The sequence below is a fragment of the Podarcis liolepis genome (assembly GCF_965112155.1).
Source record: "Podarcis liolepis genome assembly, chromosome: W".
Lineage (NCBI taxonomy): Eukaryota > Metazoa > Chordata > Lepidosauria > Squamata > Lacertidae > Podarcis > Podarcis liolepis.
The window spans coordinates 255,846-277,659 of NC_139568.1; the positions used below are offsets into that span (position 1 = coordinate 255,846).

General features: G+C 49.1%; 1 pseudogene across 1 annotated transcript; it reads left to right on the forward strand.

Moving 5' to 3' along the window:
- The first annotated feature begins 755 nt into the window (after positions 1-755).
- LOC310697865 (H(+)/Cl(-) exchange transporter 5-like) lies at positions 756-4,409 on the forward strand (annotated as a pseudogene). Its single transcript has 5 exons — positions 756-932; positions 1,102-1,441; positions 2,697-3,137; positions 3,343-3,559; positions 4,319-4,409. The product of its transcript is annotated as a H(+)/Cl(-) exchange transporter 5-like (transcript).
- Positions 4,410-21,814: the final 17,405 nt, after the last annotated feature.

Genomic DNA, 21,814 nt, shown 5'->3' on the forward strand with positions numbered 1-21,814 from the left:
TCGCGATGGAAGCCCTTCTTCCATCAGATTTGATTTAAATCCTTCCTTTACTGAAAGTTACAGCCTTGCTGTCATCCTCTTAATACAGACAGTATCATTTTCAGAGCAGGGTGAATTTTATTTAAATTTGTTTTATTTAATTCCTTTATAATATGTATTTTATTTTATAATATTATATTTTGTTTATTACATAGTATGAATATTCTATATTTTATTTTATATTGTATATTTCATTATGTATTATAATTATATTATACATTTTATGATAATATTAATTTTAAATATTTAATTTTATTCCAATTCAATCGATTGACTTGAGTGAAATCATCTCTTTACTGAAAGGTTCAACCTTGCTGGCATCTGATTTTATTTTTATTTTTGAAGAAAATCGTTGATTTTGACCCCCCCCCCCTTTTAGGGCGCCCTTGCCTACAGCCTCAACTACTTCATCTACGCCACCTGGGCACTACTTTTCTTGTTCCTGGCCGTGTTTCTCGTTTGAGGTTTCGCACCCTACGCCTGCAGGTCGGGGATCCCCGAGGTAAGGCCAACTTTATTGATTTACTTCCAATGATTAAAATCCAATCTAAACCACATTTTCTTTAAGTCATATATACATATATATGTGTGTGTGTGTTCAAGCCAATTTTGGTGCAACTTCTCACGTGCTAGATTTCTGGCTGCGGGGATTCTGTTCCCTCCTGCTCTCAAAATCCGAATGGGGATTTAAATCACCGGCATCTTTTCAACTAAAAATGTGGCGGGGGTTCATAATAATCAACCCCTTTGGCGACAGCTGCCTGGTCCTCTTCTATGCTGAGTTCCACGCCCCCTGGCACCTCCTCGAACTTGTGCCCTTCGTCCTGATGGGTGTCTTAGGCGGGCTCTGGAGCACCGCCTTCATCCGTGCCAACATCGCCTGGTGCCGGTGCGTGGGAAACCCCAGAATTAAAAACTATAATGTCACTTTTTCTGTGTGCCATTGCATGTCTCTTCTTGAGTGAACATGCAATGTAAATCCTGGAAAATTTAATTGAAAATTCCATTTAAATTTATGGAAAAAATTAATTTAATTCTCCTGGATTTCTTCCCTGCAGGCAGCACAAGACCACCTGGCTGGGCCGCTACCCGGTGGCTGACGTCATGGTGGTGACGGCGGCCACAGCCGTTTTGGCCTTCCCCAACCAGTACACGTGCATGAGCACCAGCAAACTCATCTCGGAGCTCTTAAACGACTGCGGGCACCTCAACACCTCGCAGCTCTGCGACTACATCAGCAACGGCACCCCCGGGGGGGGCGGGGGGCTGACCGGCTGCCCAGCCCCGGGGTGCACCACACCATGTGGCAGCTGGCGCTGGCTCTCAAAGGCGTTGTCACCGTCTTCACCTTCGGGATGAAGGTGAGAGCAGGCTGGGCAAGTATGGCACCGAGATTGCACTGGTTTGGCACTGATTGTGCTCATATTGTTCTGATTGCATTGCTATTGCGCTGATACTGCACAGATTTTGCTAATATTGCACAAATATTACATTGATTGCGCTGATTGTGCTCATATTGCACTAATATTGTGCTGATACTGTGAAGGGCAAACATACCGCTGTGCATGCCTGGGTGGTGCCATGAACATCGTCCTCCCCTAAACCTCGATTCTGGTGGCTGGTAGTGGTTACAGCTGGGCACTATGTTTCCCTCCTGCTCCCCTGGCACCCACCTTGTGGGGGGTACAGCTGGGCGCTACATTTCCCATGCTGCTGAAACCTCCCTGTCAGGGCAGAGCCAGGACGCTCGAGTCCCCATACATAGCTGAGCATGGGCGCTTAGAGACAGGAGCAGAAGAGGAATATGTGTATGCGGAAGAGGAGGGAGAAGAGCCCAGTGGGGCAGCTACAACTTCCAACCGGACTCGAGAACCAGGAAGAGGTGGGGGGTGAACAGGCTGACTTACAAGCACCACAAGGGTTAACCTCTGAATCGGATGGGGGAGGGAAATTTACATTGCGAGGACAAAAGAAAGGGTCAGAGGCGGGGCTCCCACACTTTAGGTGCTGGAGGAGGAAGAAGAAGCCATTAGCTATATCTGAAGTGAGTGACTCGGATTGATGGATTAATCATCATGCCTTCTGTATATAGTTGTAAATAAAGACTATAAAACCGTCAGCAGTCTGCCATGGTTTCTGGTGAAGAGAGCAACTTCCAGCCCTGACATTCCCGCTTTCTCCCTTATTTTAAAAAAAAAAAAAATCCGATTTAAATTTAAAAAAATCTGATTTAAATAAAAGAATTTAATTTAAATTTAAAAATCTGATTGGGTTTAAAAATCCAATTAAAATTGGAAAAAAACAATTTAAATAAATCAAAAAATCAGATTTAAATAAAAAAATCCAATATAAATTTGAAAAATCAGATTTAAATTTAAAAAACCTGACCTAATTAGAAATATCAGATTTAAATCAAAAAGCTGATTTAAATAAAAAAAAATCCCATCAAAATTTAAAAAAACCCATTTAAATTTTAAAAAATCCCATTTACGTAAATAAAAAGAATCCAATTTAAATCCTCGAAATCCAATTTAAATCCAGGGAAAAACCCAATTTACATTTTAACAAAACCCAATTTACATTTTAAAAAAACCCAATTTATCTTTTTTAAAAACCCAGTTCAAATTTTAAATTTTTTATTTCAATTTCCATTTTAGAATTTTGATTTCATTTTTAATATTGATTTTACATCATTGCCGGTTCTTCTCTCCCCATCCAGGCCGCGTCACCCGCATGACCATCTCCCTGGTGGTCATCATGTTTGAGCTGACTGGCGGCCTAGAGTACATCGTCCCCTTCATGTGACCAGCAAGTGGGTGACCGATGCTGCAGCCGGGCTCCTGGGCATCTACGACTCCCACATCCGCCTCAACAGCTACCCCTTCCTCAAGGCCAAGGAGGAATTCGCACATAAGACCCTGGCCGCCGACGCCATGGGCCCCCGCCACTGACCGCCCTGCCGCAGGGTGCCATGACCCTGGGAGATGTAGAGGGGGTGCTGGGCGCCACCGGCTACAGCGGGTACCCAGTGGTGCTCTCCCGGGAATCGAAGCGCCTGGTGGGCTTTGTGCTGAGGAGGGACCTGCTCATCTCTGTTGGTGAGGGGTTCGAGAAATCCACTTTTATGCACAGGTTCAGCATCGCCGGCATTTTCCTCGATTTCTGGTCAAGATCCAGCTTCAAATCCCCATTGAAATTGATTGAAATGCCAGCAAGGCTAAACCTTTCTGTAAAAAGGGGGGATTTCAATCGACTGAGTTTTGCACCCAAACTAATCCTCCTCTCTCTTCCCCCCCCCTCCAGAAAATGCCCGCCAGACCCAAGAGGGGATCGTGACCTCCTCACTGGTCTCCTTCTCCAATCACTCGCCTGCGCTGCCCCCAAACTTGCCGCCCATCCTGAATCTCCGTCCCATCCTCTACCTCAGTCCCTTCACTGTCACCGACCACACGCCCATGGAGATCATGGTGGACATCTTCCAGAAGCTGGGCCTCCGACAGTGCCTGGTGACGCAGAATGGGTGAGGTGCTGGGTGCGAGGCGGATGGGCGGTGGGTTCAAGAGGTGTCGGGTGCAAGACATGCAGGTGCTGGGTGTGAGAAGTGCCGGGTGCGATAGACACGGGTGCCAGGTGCAAGACATGCGAGAGCTGGGTGTGAGAGGTGCCGGGTGCGGACACTAGGTGTGAGACAGGTGGATGCAGGGTATGAGAGGTGGCGGGTGCAAGACACACAAGTGCTGGGTGTGAGAGATGCCAAGTGCGAGATAGGCAGGTGCCGGGTGTGAGGGGTGCAGGGTGCAAGACAAGTGGGTGCCGGGTTGGAGAAGTGCCATGTGTGAGATAGGGTTAGGGTTCCCGGGTGCGAGACATGTGGGTTCCAGGTGCGAGGCACATGGGTGCTGGGTGTGAGAGGTGCCAAGTGTGAGACACGTGGGTGCCAGGTGTGTGAGAAGTGCTGGGTGCGAGACAACCAGGTGCTAGGTGCGAGACACGAGTATGCTGGGCGTGAGAGGTGCCGTGGGCCAGACACTCAGGTGCTGGGTGTGAGAGGTGCCAGGTGCAAGAGAAGTGGGTGCTGGGTACAATATGGACAAGCAGAGGAAGGTTTCCTTTTTGGAATCCTAAATTTCCAGACCAGGGTGGATTGGATTTAAATCGAGTCAATTAAAAGCACAGTTTTCACCCACCCTGACCCCAGATCAGGAGCCTTGGCGGAAGAGCTGAGTTCGAGAATTATGCCACCATGGTCTTCCAAATTGACTTTTCTTTTCTTTTCCAGGAAACTCCTGGCAATGATTACCAAAAAGGATGTTTTGAAACACATTGCACAACTGTCCAATCAGGATCCAGATTCCATCCTTTTCAATTGAAGCCAGATTCGGGAGCTGGGTGCGAGTGCGAGTGCAGTCTCCTACACGAACCTCTAGCCAAGACTCCTTGTTTTGCTTACGGAAAATCCAGATCGATCTAATGATAATTATGTTTTCTTTCTTTCTTTTTCTGTAAAATTGCACTATGGAAATTTGGCGGAGATTTTGCTTTCTCTCTCTGAAATATACTCAGAGTCGCAAAGTGATTTCATGCTCTTTATTCAGCTCATAGTGGTGAGGAGGAATGACTGAAAGTCCCCTCAAAGTATCTGCTTTATATACATTATTTACACAATGGGCTGCACATGATTGGTTAATTCTGGAATTCTACTGTAAGCCAATCAGGTTGTGGATTCACTTATATCTGGAGCATGATTGGGTGGTTCCTGCCAACCAGTCATACTGCTGCATTGTTCTGGGACCAATCAGACTGCTGCAATTTGGATCCTATTGTTCTAGGACCAATCAGACTGCTGCAGTTTGGATCCTATTCAACTCAGTACATAACACCCCTCCCCTCTAAGTTCCAGTCCTGCCCGGGAAGTCGCATTCATAGTCCTCGAGGTACGCCGGCGGCCTACGTGTGCGTTGCGGCCTGTGGTGTTCCCTGGTCCGGGGTTCAGGTTCTGGCTCGTGTTCCAAGGATGCTGGCTGTGATGGGCCTGTTTGGTCTGGCGCAACCGGCTCGCTCAGTCGTGGTTCTGGTTCCGGTGTCCTTTCGGCCTCGCGGGTCCTCTCTGTATTTACTGATTCTGCCTCTCTTGCTGGCCCTCCTGGTCTATGGGCCTCACTGCCCCTCTGTTCCCTTGGGACTCCTCTGACCTTTCCTCCTCCTGGTTTTCTCCTGGGAATCGTCGCCGTATCTGGTCGCAGTGGCGGCGCCAGCATTGCCCCCCATCCGTTAGCACCTCGTACAACACGGGGCCAGTGACCCTGGTGACTGTGGCGGGTACCCATGCTGGGCCTGCCCCAAAATTCTTTGCGTACACTGGGTCCTGGGCCTCGAAGGTCCGGGGGTTCCTGCCTTCCCCCACCACTACCTCATCCTGAGCTCTATCGGGGTGAAGGCGGTCCAATCTGATTGCAAGGCATTAGTAGTTCAGCGGGGCTCTGGCCAGTCGTTGAGCTGGGGGTGCTGTGCTGTGCTAGGAGGAATGTGGCAAGGCGGTACTCCCAATCCCCTTGCGTCATGCGGCGAAGGGTGTCCTTGGTGGTCCGCACCATGCGTTCTGCTTGGCCATTGGTGGCAGGGTGGAATGGCGCTGAACGGATGTGGCGGATGGCGTTCTGCGCTGTGAAGGTTTGGAATTCTCCTGACGTAAATGCAGTCCCGTTGTCTGAGACAAGAGTGTCAGGGAGCCCGTGGGTTGCAAACAGCCTGCGTAGTACCCGGATGGCTGCGGATGTGGAAGTGGACGGTACCAGTGCGACTTCCAGCCATTTGGTGTAGGAGTCCACCACTATGAAGAATGTTTTCCCCTGAAAGGGGCCAGCGAAGTCCACATGCAGGCGTGACCATGGTGCTCAGGCGGACTCCCAGGAGTGGACTGGGGCCCTTGGGGGATCTGGGCGGGATTCTTGGCAGGCCTGGCAGTGTTTGACCCAGGCCTCTATCTCTCCGTCGATCCCTGGCCACCACACATAACTCCTGGCAAGGGCCTTCATTCTTACTACCCCTGGGTGTGTCTCGTGTAGGGCTGTGAGGACCCTTTTGCGGAGGGGCTGGGGAACAACGACCCTGCTTCCCCATAACAGGCACCCCTTGTGGGCCGACAGTTCATGTTTGCGGGTTGTGTAGCCAGCAAATTCTGGCCCAGGGCTGCTGCTGGGCCATCCCCTCCACACCCAGTCCAGGACCCGGGAGATGACCCTATCTTTCTTGGAATGGTGTGCAACTTCTTGTGCCTGAATGGGGCGGTCGGGAAGCAGCTCCAGGCTCATAACCTCTAGTGCAGGTGCTGGGTCGGGGCCTGTTTCCGGTAGTGGTAGCCTGCTGAGGGCGTCCGCATGGCCCATTGCCTTCCCCGGGCGGTGAATCAGTGCATACTGGTAGCTGGCAAGGAAAATTGACCACCTGAGGACGCGAGGAGACAGCACTTGGGGGGTCTGCTTTTCGGGGGCAAACAAGCCAAGCAACGGCTTGTGGTCAGTCACCACGGTGAAGGGCCGCCCGTACAAGAAATCATGGAATTTTTTTACTCCCTTCACGATTGCCAGACCCTCCTTGTCTATTTGCGAGTAGTTCCGCTCGGTTGCGTTGAGTGTCTGGGAAAAGTATGCCACTGGTACCTCTCTTCCATCCGGGAGTTGGTGTCCCAGGACAGCGCCAATGCCATAGGGCGAGGCGTCGCATGCTAGCACCACTGGCAGCCTCTCGTCAAAGTGTGCCAAGACCGAGTTTGAGACAAGCAAGTCCTTGACTGCCTGGAATGCAGCCTCCTGGCGCTGGCCCCATACCCAAGGGGCCCGCTTGTCCAGGAGTCTGTGTAGGGGCTCTGCTACCGCCGCCTTGTGGGGAAGGAAGGAATGGTAAAAGTTCAATAGTCCCAAGAAGGCCTGAAGTTCAGTCTTGCTCTTGGGCGCTGGGACATCACAGATGGCCCGTACCTTGTCCCCAGTCGGGTGGACCCCTTCTGCGTCCACCATAAATCCCAGAAAGTCCACCTGAGGCACTCCTAGTAGACATTTTTCCCGCTTCACCTTGAGACCCGCCGTCTGGAAACGGTGCAGAACGGTGCGGAGGCGGTCCTCAAACTCCTCTGGTGTGGGCCCGGCAATCAACACATCATCGAAGAAGGGGGTGACGCCAGGAATCCCTTTAAGGAGCGAGTCCATTAGATTCTGGAATATGCCTGGTGCCACGCTGACACCAAATTGCAGCCGCTTTACCCTGAACGCTCCTCTGTGCGTCACAATCGTCTGTGCCTCTGCTGTGGCCTCATCTACTGGCAGCTGTTGATATGCTTGGGCCAAGTCCAGCTTGCCAAAAATTTTCGACCCAGCCAGGGTGGCAAGGACATGGCTGACCACTGGCACTGGGTATGCATGGGCCGTGAGGGCCTTGTTTATGGTACATTTGTAGTCTGCGCAGATGCGGACCGAACCATTGGGCTTGACGGGTGTGACGATTGGGGTTTCCCAGGGGGCATTAGGCACCGGCTCCAGCACTCCTTGCTCCACGAGTCGGTCCAATTCCTCGTCTATACGGGGTTTCAGGGCGAACGGGACCCGGCGGGCCTTGAGCCTGACCGGTCGTACTGCGGGGTCAAGCTGTAGAGCAATGGGGGGCCCCGTATACTGTCCCAATTTTCCATCGAAAACCCCTGGAAATTCCTTGCAGATGGCGTCCACGTCCACTTGTAAGGTAGTGTGGTTCACCCCGGTGATGGCTAGCCCCAGTGGTCCAAACCATGCCAATCCCAGTAAGCTAATGTAGGGGCCCTTGACCACGAGCAAGTCCAGTTGCCGCGTCCGCCCTCGGTATTGCACCCTGAAGGTCCCCACCCCCATTGTGGGGACCTTACGTTTCTGGAAGTCCCGGAGGGTGAATGGGGCCGGCCTGAGTTTGGGACCCCCAGTAGGACACAGTTTCCTTAAGGTCCTTGCCGAGATTATGGATAGAGTTGAACCCGTGTCAAGCTCCATGCGGCATGGGGCCCCCTCTATCTGTACCTCTACATAAATTTTCTCTACGTTGGGGTGGGGCAACTGGTATACCTGGAGGTCCGTGAGCTCCGTAGAGTTGCCTTGGTGCGTTGGGCCCCGGGACCTGGGGCTCTTGGATTGGTCATCTGATGCCTGGCGTCGGGTGGGCCGAGCTCGACACACCCGGGCGATGTGTCCCAATTTTCTGCACTGCCTGCACTCTGCGTTGCGGAAACGGCAGGTCCTCCTCTCGTGACTTTCCCCGCAGCTTGCGCAGTTCCCTCCTTCTCGTCGAGGCCGCTGTGGTATGTGGGCTGCTTGAGTGCGCTGCTGTACTCGGTGCACCTCCTCCCTGTCAGATCCTGAGTCGTCGGTGAGGTCTTCATGGTGGACCCTCGGTTGGGGTGGCAGGCTCGGCCGTGCCTCTTGCGCCGACCTCTTGGCAGCTTCCGTTGCCAGGGCCTCCTCCAGCGCGACCTGGAACGTTAGGTCCTTCTTGGCGTAGAGGCGTCGTTGCAGCTTCTCATCCTTCAGGCCACCGACGAGGCGATCACGAAGCATGTTCTCCAGCTCTGAGAAGTTGCAGAACCGGGCGGCTTGGCGGAGAGAGGTCACAAACCCAGTTATGGTTTCCCCAGGGGCTTGCCGCTTTGCGTAGAAGGCATTTCGACGAGCCACCACTGAGGGCTGTGGCGAAAAGTGCCCCTTCAGCTGTTCCATTATTGTTTTGTATGGAACAGTAGCGACGTCTTCTGGTGCAAGGAGAGCCCGGGCGATTTCAAATGTCTCCTCTCCGCAGATGCTGAAGAATATCGCCCTCTTCTTGGCGTCTTCTTCATCGGTGATCCCTTTGGCTTCTAGAAGGAAGATGAAACGGGAGGCGTACGCTTCCCAGTCTCCAGATGCTGGGTTGAACGGCGAGAAGCTGCTGTCGGTTGCCATTCTGATTTCCTTGTGTCCCGGAGCTGAAGCCTGGATACACGGTGCGAGGCAGCGGTGCGGCAGGTGGCGGTGCTGCGGTGCTGTGTGTGGCAGTCAGCTCAGCGGGATCCCATCCTCGTCGCCAGTGAAATATACTCAGAGTCGCAAAGTGATTTCATGCTCTTTATTCAGCTCATAGTGGTGAGGAGGAATGAATGAAAGTCCCCTCAAAGTCTCTGCTTTATATACATTATTTACACAATGGGCTGTACATGATTGGTTAATTCTGGAATTCTACTGTAAGCCAATCAGGTTGTGGATTCACTTATATCTGGAGCATGACTGGGTGGTTCCTGCCAACCAATCATACTGCTGCATTGTTCTTGGACCAATCAGACTGCTGCATTCTGAATCCTATTGTTCTAGGACCAATCAGACTGCTGCAATTTGGATCCTATTGTTCTAGGACCAATCAGACTGCTGCAGTTTGGATCCTATTCAACTCAGTACATAACACTCCCCGATGGAGGTGTGGCCACTCCTGACTCGTGCCCTCCCCCCTGTTGTGAGCTGCCAGCGCTTGATCCCTGGCGCCCTTCCTCTTCCCTGCTCTCTGGCGGTGACGCTGGTCCCGATTTCCAACTGCTCCCCTCTGAGTCCCCTCTGGCTCTATCTTCCTGGGGTGTCCCCCTAGGCTCCCCCCTTGCCCTGGCCACTGGTGCTCCTTTCTGTGAATCTTCTGATTCACTGGAAAGACTCGGAGATCTCGGGTCGTCGTCATCACTCATCTTTTCTTCTGCCTCCTCCCCCTCGCTCTCTGTTTCCTCCCTTGCCCTTGCCTCTGCTCCTGAACCCCTGACACATGCCAATCCCAGTAAGCTAATGTAGGGGCCCTTGACCACGAGCAAGTCCAGTTGCCGCGTCCGCCCTCGGTATTGCACCCTGAAGGTCCCCACCCCCATTGTGGGGACCTTACGTTTCTGGAAGTCCCGGAGGGTAAATGGGGCCGGCCTGAGTTTGGGACCCCCAGTAGGACACAGTTTCCTTATTATTATTTTTTATATAGATTTTTATTGGTTTTACAGCATTTTTAAATGATACAAACAAATAAAAAGACAAACAAACATGTATAATTTCATAACCTTTTTTCCATAACCTTCGTTTCTCGGACTCCCCCATACCTCCCCTTTCTGCATCCCTGTTTGCAAAATTATTTCAGCAGCTTCTAAGCAATTTTATCAAATATATGTCCTCTTAGTCCTTTCTCTAACTTAATCTTATGTCACTGTTTCCCTTTTTCTCTCAGCACCTCGGCATTTTAGCATTCATCAATTTTATAATAGCTCTTAAGATAGATTTTAAATTTCTTCCAGTCCTCTTCCGCCGTCTCTTTCCTCTGATCACGGATTCTGCCAGTCATCTCAGCCAGTGTCATATAGTCCATCACTTTCATCTGCCATTCTTCCACGGTGGGTAGGTCTTGTGTCTTCCAATACTTTGCGATGAGAATTCTTGCTGCTGTCGTAGCATACATAAAGAAAATTCTATCTTTCTTTGACACCAATTGGCCGACAATGCCCAAGAGAAAGGCTTCTGGTTTCTTAGGGAAAGTACATTTAAGTACCTTTTTCATTTCATTATATATCATTTCCCAGAAAGCCTTAATCTTCGGGCACGTCCACCAAAGGTGATAGAAAGTACCTTCAGTTTCTTTACACTTCCAACACTTATTATCAGGCAAATGATAAATTTTTGCTAGCTTGACTGGGGTCATGTACCACCTGTAGATCATTTTCATAATATTTTCCTTTAAGGCATTACATGCCGTAAATTTTATACCGGTGTTCCACAACCATTCCCAGTCAGCAAACATAATGTTATGACCAATGTCCTGTGCCCACTTAATCATAGCCGATTTAACTGTTTCATCTTGTGTATTCCATTTCAGCAGCAAGTTATACATTCTTGACAAATTCTTGGTATTGGGTTCTAACAATTCAGTTTCTAATTTTGATTTCTCCACCTGGAAGCCAATTTTCCTATCTTGTTTGTAGACCTCCATTATTTGATAATAATGGAGCCAATCTCTTACTTTAGGTTTCAATTTCTCATGACTCTGCAGTTTCAATTTATCTCCATCTTGTTCCAAGATTTCCCAATACTTTGGCCATTCAGCCTCCATATTGAGTTTCTTCAATGCCTTAGCCTCCAAGGGTGACAACCATCTAGGGGTTTTGTTTTCCAACAAGTCTTTATATCTTATCCAAACATTAAATAACGCTTTTCTGACAATGTGATTTTTAAAGGCCCTATGCACTTTGATTTTATCATACCATAGATATGCATGCCAACCAAATGTATTATTGAAACCTTCTAAGTCCAAGATATCTGTGTTCTCGAGGAGCATCCACTCTTTCAGCCAGCAAAACGCTGCTGCTTCATAGTACAATTTTAAGTCCGGCAGGGCAAATCCCCCTCTTTCTTTTGCATCTGTAAGTACTTTAAATTTTATTCTGGGCTTTTTGCCCTGCCAGACAAATTTCGAAATATCTTTCTGCCACCTCTTGAAACAGTCCATCTTGTCAAGAATCTGCAAAGTTTGAAACAAAAATAACATTCTAGGCAGTACATTCATCTTGATAACTGCAATTTGGCCTAACATTGACAATTTCAAATTTGACCATATTTCTAGATCTTTTTTAATTTCTGACCAACATTTTTCATAGTTGTCTTTATACAAGTTCAAACTTTTAGATGTCAAGTGAACCCCTAGGTATTTCACCTTCTTAACCACTGTCAAACCTGTCTCTTCTTGAAATTTCTCCTTCTCCATAGCTGTTAAGTTTTTTTCTAAGACTTTAGTCTTTTGTTTATTCAGTTTGAATCCGGCTACCTGGCCGAATTGTTGAATTATCTCCAACACCCTTTTTGTACTAGTGTCTGGCTCTTGTAGGGTTAGTACTAAGTCATCTGCGAAGGCCCTTAACTTGTAATGTTTAGCTCCGACCTGTACACCTTTGACCTGCTGGTCATCTCTAATCATATTTAGCAACACCTCCAGAACAGAAATAAAAAGCAATGGGGAAATTGGGCACCCCTGTCGTGTCCCTTTTTCTATCTTGAATTCTTCAGTTATCACATTATTTACAATCAACTTAGCTTTTTGTTCAGAGTATATCGCACCCATACCATTCTCAAATCCTTGGCCTACCCCCATCCCATGAAGATTCTTTTTCATAAAACTCCAATAAATATTGTCAAAGGATTTCTCCGCGTCCACAAATATCAGCACTGCTTTAGTGTTTATATTCACCTCCAATAGTTCCAAAATGTCTATTATATTCCTCACATTATCTGATAAATGCCTTTTTGGGAGAAAGCCTGCTTGGTCCTTATTAATCTTCTCCATCAACACTCTTTTCAATCTTTTTGCCAAAATGTCTGCAAAGATTTTGTAATCCACATTAAGTAGTGATATTGGGCGGTAGTTCTTGAGTTGAGTCTTTTCAGTCTCTGTCTTTGGTATGAGTGTAATATAAGCTTCTTTCCACGATTCTGGCGCCCTTTCCCCCTCTAAAATCTCGTTACAGACTTCCTTTAACGGTTGAACCAACCACTCCTTCAAAGCTTTGTAGTATCTGGAAGTCAGTCCATCTGGTCCTGGAGATTTGCCCAGTTGCATGTTCTGAATGGCACCCTCTATCTCTTGTTCTGTTATTCTCTGGTTTAGATCCACCTTACTTTGATGAGAGATTTTTTGTAATCCATATTTTTTAAGGAATTCGTCTATGTCCTCTTCATTCTGTGATCCTTGTGAATATAGTTTTTTAAAATAACTCAAGAAACAGTTTCTAATCTCGTTGGGTTTGGATATATTCTTTCCATCCACTTCTAGATTTGTAACTGTATTTAGTTTCTGTCTTTTCTTCAATTGCCAAGCCAGAAGTTTACCACATTTATCTGCAGATTCAAATGTATTTTGTCTCATTTGCTTTATCTTCCACTCAATCTCTTGATTCATCAATTCCATATATTGTGTTTGATATAACTTAATCTCTCTCAAAATCTCCTGGGACTTTGGTTTTGATCTTAATTTCTTCTCTCCTTCTTTTATCTTTTCCAAGATCTTTTCCTTCTTCTCATTTTGCTTTCTCTTTTTTATTGAATTTTGTTGAATTAGAAATCCTCGCATCACAGCTTTACTTGCGTCCCAGATCACTCTTTTTTCTACATCAGCCTTTAAATTTATTTCAAAATAGTCCTTTAAAGTTTTTTGGGCCTTTCTGTGGATCTCCTCATCTCGAAACAAGGTGTCATTCATCCTCCATCTGAATTGACCAGTTGTTGTAAATTTCATCTCCATCTTCATGGCGTTATGGTCGGAGCAAGTCTTTGGGCAGATTTCTATTTTCTTAATCTTTGGAGCCATCCCACTAGTAATCCAGATTTGATCGATTCTGGTCCAGGTCGTCATTGCTTGAGAGAAAAAAGTTCCCTCTCTCGAGAGAGGGTTCCTTGTTCTCCAAATGTCTATCAAGTCCATATTTTCAGTCATTTCAAAGAAGGTCTTCGGAAGTCTCCCTTCCTTGGAAATTGTCAGTCTTTGTGCCTTATCCATATTTGTAGAAACTACGCCATTCATATCTCCCATAAGTATTACATTATAATCCAAATAGTCCATCAGAGTTTCATGGAGCTTCTTAAAAAATTCTGCCTTGCCTTCGTTTGGTGCATAAACTCCAACTACTAAGAATTTTTCTCCTTGTACTTGTATTTCAACTGCCAGGTATCTTCCTTGTTCATCTTTGAACATCATTTTTGGGGCCCATTTCTCTTTTACATAAATCACTACTCCTCTTTTCTTGACTTTGTCCGATGAAATAAATTCTTGTCCTAATCTTTTGTTTATAAGTAATTTCCTATGTACCCTGGTCACATGGGTTTCTTGCAGACAGATCAAGTCCAATTGTTCTCTTCTCAAAATATGAAATACTTGGCGTCTCTTCAAAGGCATGTTCAGCCCATTGCAATTCCAACTAAGGAATTGCAGGGCCATCTTGTTATTTCTCAGTTACTCCTCCTACTGCTCCAAGTTGTTGCTCTTCCTCTGATGGTGGTGGTTTAAGTCCAAACGATAAGTTCAGAATATCTACTGCTCTCCTCTGTTCCGAAATTGGGTCGACCGTTCCCTTCTGTAAATCCTCGTGGTTTCTCTCCAAAAACTTCTCTTTATCTTGAATTGTCTTTATTTTCACCTTCTTTCCCTTGTAATTAAAGGACAGTCCTTGTGGGAACTCCCACCTAAAGAGGATGTTGTTCTTCTTCAACAGGTAGACCAGATCTTTATAGAAGGTTCTCACCTCCAAGATATGTTTAGGAATGTCTTTAAAAATTTGTATAGGTGAATTTTCAATCTCCAAGGCCTTTTGGTAATGTAGTTTTAATATTTTGTCTCTTTCTTCCTTGGATCTGAGGGTAATCAGGCAATCCCTCGGAGTCTTTCTATTCTGTCTCCTGCCCAATCTGAATGCTGTTGTTATCTTAAATTCTTCCTCCTCCAAATCTTCCTGCCAACAGTCAGTAAACTCTTGTGTAAGGAACTCCACAAGGCTGTCCCCTTCACTCTCGGGAATTAGTCTTAATTTCAGGTTTCTCTCCTTTCTCTGTAATTCCATCAAGGACAACGCCAGATCATGTTCATAGACTTTTTTCGAAATCGGTTCTAATTTTTCCTGTGTCTCTTCAGCAGTCCTTCTGGCGTCCTCTGCAATTTTACGTGTAGCAGAGTTCTCTTCAATCAATTTATTTATGGATTCTGTATTAGATGTCACACTTTTCGTATTAAGATCCAATCTTGCTGTTAATTCTGTTAGTTTTTGTGAGTTCTCTGTACTCTGCTTTGTCAGAGCTTCCAAGGATTGATTTATCTTGAGTAACGCCTGTGTCATAGAATCCATGGAGGCAGCCGTCGCTTTTTCCTGTGCAGCTGCTCCAGTCTGTGTCAAACTTGATATTGAACCTCTTTTCTTTTGTTGTTGTTGTTTTGCTTTGGCTCTAGTTGTAATCTCGTCTGCTGGGCCACTCATGTCCCAAGGACGTTCTCACAGGAGCAGTTCCCAAATGGAAAATCCCACTGTCTTACTCTGTTATTCCAATTGTTACTTCTTACCCTCTAGAGGGAGCAAGACATAATGTCCAAGTGAAGGAAACAAAAAGCAGGGAACAAAGAAACCAGGAAGGTTCAATATAGATGCTGCAACAGTTTTTCTGCGTGATTTAACTGTCAAAGTCTGATATATTGTGGCAGCAAAGTCCAGACTCTGTATCAGGTAGAACATCCACTATGTATCCTTGTAAAGATTTCTAAAGTTTCTAAAGTCTCTATCCTGGTATCTTATTTTGGCAGACCGTATCAAAGGAATTAAGGCAGCTGGAAACTTTCCTCTCTCAATAAATCATGCAGGTTAATAAGGTTACTTTCCCCCCCCCTCTGCTCCTGCTTGCTAGAGAGGGGGTTTAAGTCCAATGCCAGGCTTAAGCAATTCTATCGTTATTTCCATACAGATACAGCTCTTTCTCTTTCGTTGCTTTCATCTGTCATGCAGTCGGGGGAAGGCAGACTTCCTTAATTTTACCCTTCCCCGTTTCCGGCCAAATTTCTAATTAAATTTTTTAAAATTCCAGTAATCGTTCAGTCCTACTCACGGGGTTTTGAATTCAGTTCATTTTGCAGGAAGAAATCGGCGCTCTCCGTCAATGGCGACGCGGCTTCACACTGCGGGCTGGGTAACGACTCTCAGCACCGCGCTCTCCCGATGCCGTTCCGGAGCCTTTAAAAAGGCTCTTTCCCAGTAAAGGGGGGCGCTTCTGGTGCCCACCAAGTCTCCTTGTTCTCAGGCTTCCGTGCCTGTGATTTTAGGGGTCCCCCGCTTGCCGTAGCGGGTCAGACCCGAACTCGCAGCGCAGTCCTCCGGAGCTCGGAAAGAGGACCGCCATTAACGCTGGCGCCGACCGGAAGTCGGACACAGTTTCCTTAAGGTCCTTGCCGAGATTATGGATAGAGTTGAACCCGTGTCAAGCTCCATGCGGCATGGGGCCCCCTCTATCTGTACCTCTACATAAATTTTCTCTACGTTGGGGTGGGGCAACTGGTATACCTGGAAGTCCGTGAGCTCCGTAGAGTTGCCTTGGTGCGTTGGGCCCCGGGACCTGGGGCTCTTGGATTGGTCATCTGATGCCTGGCGTCGGGTGGGCCGAGCTCGACACACCCGGGCGATGTGTCCCAATTTTCTGCACTGCCTGGACTCTGCGTTGCGGAAATGGCAGGTCCTCCTCTTGTGACTTTCCCTGCAGCTTGTGCAGTTCCCTCCTTCTCGTCGAGGCAGCTGTGGTATGTGGGCTGCTTGAGTGCGCTGCTGTACTCGGTGCACCTCCTCCCTGTCAGATCCTGAGTCGTCGGTGAGGTCTTCATGGTGGACCCTCGGTTGGGGTGGCAGGCTCGGCCGTGCCTCTTGCGTCGACCTCTCGGCAGCTTCCGTTGCCAGGGCCTCCTCCAGAGCGACCTGGAACGTTAGGTCCTTCTTGGCGTAGAGGCGTCGTTGCAGCTTCTCATCCTTCAGGCCACCGACGAGGCGATCACGAAGCATGTTCTCCAGCTCTGAGAAGTTGCAGAACCGGGCAGCTTGGCGGAGAGAGGTCACAAACCCAGTTATGGTTTCCCCAGGGGCTTGCCGCTTTGCGTAGAAGGCATTTTGACGAGCCACCACTGAGGGCTGTGGCGAAAAGTGCCCCTTCAGCTGTTCCATTATTGTTTTGTATGGAACAGTAGCGACGTCTTCAGGTGCAAGGAGAGCCCGGGTGATTTCAAATGTCTCCTCTCCGCAGATGCTGAAGAATATTGCCCTCTTCTTGGCGTCTTCTTCATCGGTGACCCCTTTGGCTTCTAGAAGGAAGGTGAAACGGGAGGCGTACGCTTCCCAGTCTCCAGATGCTGGGTTGAACGGCGAGAAGCTGCTGTCAGTTGCCATTCTGAGTTCCTTGTGTCCCGGAGCTGCAGCCTGGATACACGGTGCGAGGCAGTGGTGCGGCAGGTGGCGGTGCTGCGTGTGGCAGTCAGCTCAGCGGGATCCCATCCTCGTCACCAGTGAAATATACTCAGAGTCGCAAAGTGATTTCATGCTCTTTATGCAGTCTCCTACACGAACCTCTAGCCAAGACTCCTTGTTTTGCTTACGGAAAATCCAGATCGATCTAATGATAATTATGTTTTCTTTCTTTCTTTTTCTGTAAAATTGCACTATGGAAATTTGGTGGAGATTTTGCTTTCTCTCTCTGAAATATACTCAGAGTCGCAAAGTGATTTCATGCTCTTTATTCAGCTCATAGTGGTGAGGAGGAATGAATGAAAGTCCCCTCAAAGTATCTGCTTTATATACATTATTTACACAATGGGCTGCACATGATTGGTTAATTCTGGAATTCTACTGTAAGCCAATCAGGTTGTGGATTCACTTATATCTGGAGCATGATTGGGTGGTTCCTGCCAACCAGTCATACTGCTGCATTGTTCTGGGACCAATCAGACTGCTGCAATTTGGATCCTATTGTTCTAGGACCAATCAGACTGCTGCAGTTTGGATCCTATTCAACTCAGTACATAACACTCTCGAAGAACAGACTTTATTAGGTACAGCATTTGGAAGCGAGATTCCGGGAAGGAATAAAGGAAATAAACTGGAAATAGATCTTGATCGCTTTCTCTCTTCATCCATATTCATAATATGGTGCCTTTGCCCTCTTCCAAAATGGCACCGGTGCCTCTTCTGCCCACTTCTCCTGAAAATTCCCTCATATTTTGCTGCTCATCATAAATGGCACCTTTGCTTCAGCTTCAAAAATGGCGCCAGTGCCAATGTCAAAGATGGCAGATGTGCCTTCAACCCTTGAAAGCCTTCGCTTCCGCCCTCACTTCCTTTGCCTGCTGCCAAAAGGGCACCTTCCCTCTTCCAATATGGCACCACCGGCTTCTCCCACCTGCTATTACTGCTGCTTCTGCCCTCACAAGTGACCTTCCAACTTAATAAAATAAATAATAATAATCAGTGCTTTTTCTGGGGGGATGCATACCCCTAAACATTTTGTGAATCTAAGTTTGGCCTCATGGACGGGCAGGATTTCCATAGGAGTAGGTAATCATAATAATAATATTAACAATAATAATGATTTTATTATTTATACCCTTATCATTTTTTAAAAATACCGTATTTTTCGCTCCATTAGACGCACTTTTTTCCTCCTAAAAAGTAAGGGGAAATGTGATTGCGTCTTATGGAGCAACTGGCACTGCGCAGAGAGGAAGAGCTGCGCAGCGCCCCTTCAGCGAAGTGGGAGGAGGAACGGAGCCCCTTCTGTTCCTCCCCCCGCTTCGCTGAAAGGGCGCTGCGCCTTCTTCCTCTCTGCGCAGCGCCTCTCCTGTGAAGATTATAATCCTTATGAAGATTATATTCACCTTTTTATTAACTTTTGCAAGGAGTATATTAAAATACTTATTAATATCATTATGATTTGTTATTAAATTTTGTAATAATTATATTAAAATCATTATGAAATTCTATGATGATTATATTTACCTTATTATGATTCATTCTTAAATTTGTTAATTACACCCTGCCCATTCTATGATTCCACGATAGACCCCTCTGAACTGCCGCTCTCCTGGGGGTGGAGAGTGCCGTTGCCCAGAGCAACCCCATGGAGGCCCCACCTCCGAAAAAATGGAGGAGCTAGGGATGGCTTCCTGATTGGCCACCCTCTGCACATGCTCTGGTTTGTCTTCACCCGACAGAGCAGGACACAGAAGAAGATTCCATTTCCATTTATTGCTAGACCGCCCAATCCCTGCTGGTATAAAAATCACAATATGTAAAACGTTGAATATGCAAAAACAGAATATGCAAATAGAGAATATGCAAAAATCATCATAATAGAAGAAAAACAATCAGCCCTCTCTCCCCCTCTAAAAAAAACCTTATTATTATTTATTAACTCTTAGCAAAAACACAATATAGATATAGATTAGATATAACTCTACCCATGTAAATCTTGCAAAAGGCCAAAATTCAAATTTCAAAATTCAAAGAGAGAAGCTTTGACAAATTACAAGATAAATTACATCCAGAGCGTTGCAGGGTGGGCGGCAGGGATGGGTACAGGATGGGGGGAGTGATGGGTGTGGCGTGGGTGGCAGAGATGGGGGCAGGGTGGGTGGGAGGGTCCTTGCTGCTTCCCTTGATTGGGCAGGGATGGGTGCAGGGTGGGGGGAGGGATGGGTGTGGCATGGCGTGGCGTGGGCGGCACAGATGGGGCAGGGTGGTGGGGAGGGTGCTTGGTGCTTCCCTGATTGGGCAGGGATGGGTGCAGGGTGGGTGGCAGGGATGGGGCGGGGCAGGCAGCAGAGATGGGTGCAGGGCGGGTGGCAGTGATGGGTTGGGCGGGCGTCAGGGTTGGGGGCAGGGCGGGCAGCAGGGATGTGTGCAGGTCTGGCAGCAGGGATGGGTGCAGGGTGGGCAGCAGGTGTTGGTTTCTGCGTCCTTCACTGTGCAGCAGAATGCTTGTCACAAGACAATTGTTTAGGGATGGGTGCGGGGTGGGCGGCAGGGATGGGTGAGGGCTGGGCGGCACAGGTGTGTGCAGGGCAGGCGGCAGGGATAGGTGCAGGGGGGGAGGGATGGGGTGGGGCGGGCGGCAGAGATGGGTGCAGTGCGGGTGCCAGAGATGGGGGCAGGGATGCGTGCAGGGGGGGAATGCTAGCTGCTTCCCCTGATTGGGCAGTGATGGGTGCAGGGTGGGGGGAGGGATGGGTGTGCCGTGGGCGGCAGAGATGGGGGCAGGGTGGGGGAGGGTGCTTGCTGCTTCCCCTGATTGGGCAGGGATTGGTGCAGGTCTGGTGGCAGGGATGGGGCGGGGCGGGCGCCAGAGATGGGGGCAGGGGTGCGTGCAGGGTGGGGGGAATGCTAGCTGCTTCCCCTGATTGGGCAGGGATGGGTGCAGGGCGGGCGGCAGTGATGGGGCAAGTGGGCGGTAGGGTTGGGGGCAGGGCGGGCAGCAGGGATGTGTGCAGGGTGGGCGTTAGGGATGGGTGCAGGGCTGGCGGCAGTGTGGGCAGCAGGGATGCTGGCAGGGATGCGTGCAGGGTTGGTGGCAGGGATGGGTGCAGGGTGGGCAGGCAGACACTGGCTGCTTCCTCCAATGGGGCAGGGATGGGTGCAGGGTGGGGGGAGGGATGGGTGCAGGGTCGGGGGAGAATGCTAGCTGCTTCCCCTGATTAGGCAGGGATGGGTGCAGGGCGGGAGGCAGGGATGGGAGCAGGCGGCAGGAATGGGGCGGGTGGGTAGTAGAGATGGGGGCAGGGTGGGTGGGCGGGCGCTGGCTGCTTCCCCCAAGGTGGCAGGAATGGGTGCAGCTCTGGCGGCAGGGATGGGTGCAGGGCGGGCGGCAGAGATGGGTGCGGGGCGGGCAGCAGGGATGGGTGTAGGTTGGTGGGCGGGCGCTGGCTGCTTCCCCCAAGGGGGCAGAGATGGGTACAGGGCAGGCGGTAGAGATGGGTGCGGGGTGGGAGGGTGGGTGCTGGCTTCTTCCCCCAAGGAGGCAGAGATGGGTGCAGGGTGGGCGGAAGGAATGGGTGCAGGGTGAGCGGGCGAGCGCTTGCTGCTTCCCCAGATTGTGCAGAGATGGGTGAAGGGTGGGTAGTAGGGATGGGTGCAGGGTGAGTGGCAGGAATGGGTGTAGGCACTGGCTGCTTCCTCCGAGGTGGCAGGGATGGGTGCAGGGCGGGCAGCAGAGTGTCGGAATCTCCTCTACGACCATGCTGGAAAAGCTCATCCTCCGGTCGAGTCCTCCGACGGTGATTAACGACCCCATTCAGCAGAGTATCCAAAACAGCAGAAGGAACCAAGAAATATGAGCTACATCGCTATGCTTTATTTTCTAACTATGCAGACAGTAAGAATATACATCCTCTCTCTGTGAAAGCAGAGAGCAACTGGAACACAAAAGAGCAGGAAACCAGTAACATCCCATCCGTCTCCAGTCTTCCGTGAGACTTGCAACAGTCTGGAATGTGTGGAATACAAACAGAGTCTTGTGACGCCAAGCACTGCACAGTGGTATAAACAGAAACCAACACAGAGGTGGGTGCAGAGGGGGTGGCAGGGATGGGTGCATGGTGGGCGGGCGCAGGCTGCTTCTTCCGAGGGGGCAGGGATGGGTGCATGGTGGGCGGCAGGGATGGGTGCAGGGCGGGCAGCAGAGATGGGTGCGGGGTGGGTGGTAGGGATGGGTGCAGGGTGGGCAGCAGTGATGGATGCTAGGCTGGCGGGTGCCGGCCCCCTCAAGTCCACATTCACCAGGGCCTGCTTGATCTTGTCACTGATGGCTGTTGAATCCAGATCGCTGCAGCGAGAGGGGGGAAAGAACAGAAAGCGGAGTGAGACCGGATTGACTCCTTTTCCGAGGCGCACCTGTCTCCCACCTGGATTGCGGGAGAAGTTTGGGAGCTGGGAAAAACAGCCTCTAGGTGGGGCTCTAACCCGATGTTCTAACCTGGGGGATGCCACACCTACCCGAGCGCAAGCTACACCCACCTGGCCCCCACTGCCAACCTCGTATTGGCATTGCAAGGGGTTGGGCTAGATGACCCTGGGTGTCCCTTCTCTTGGGGGATTCCTGCATTGCAGGGGGACTCTCTAGAGGGGGCACCGTCAGTAAAGACAGTAAGAGCATCCAAAGGGACAGGAGATAGTATGGAAGAAAAGGACAGGGAAATTTGTTTGCTCATTTGC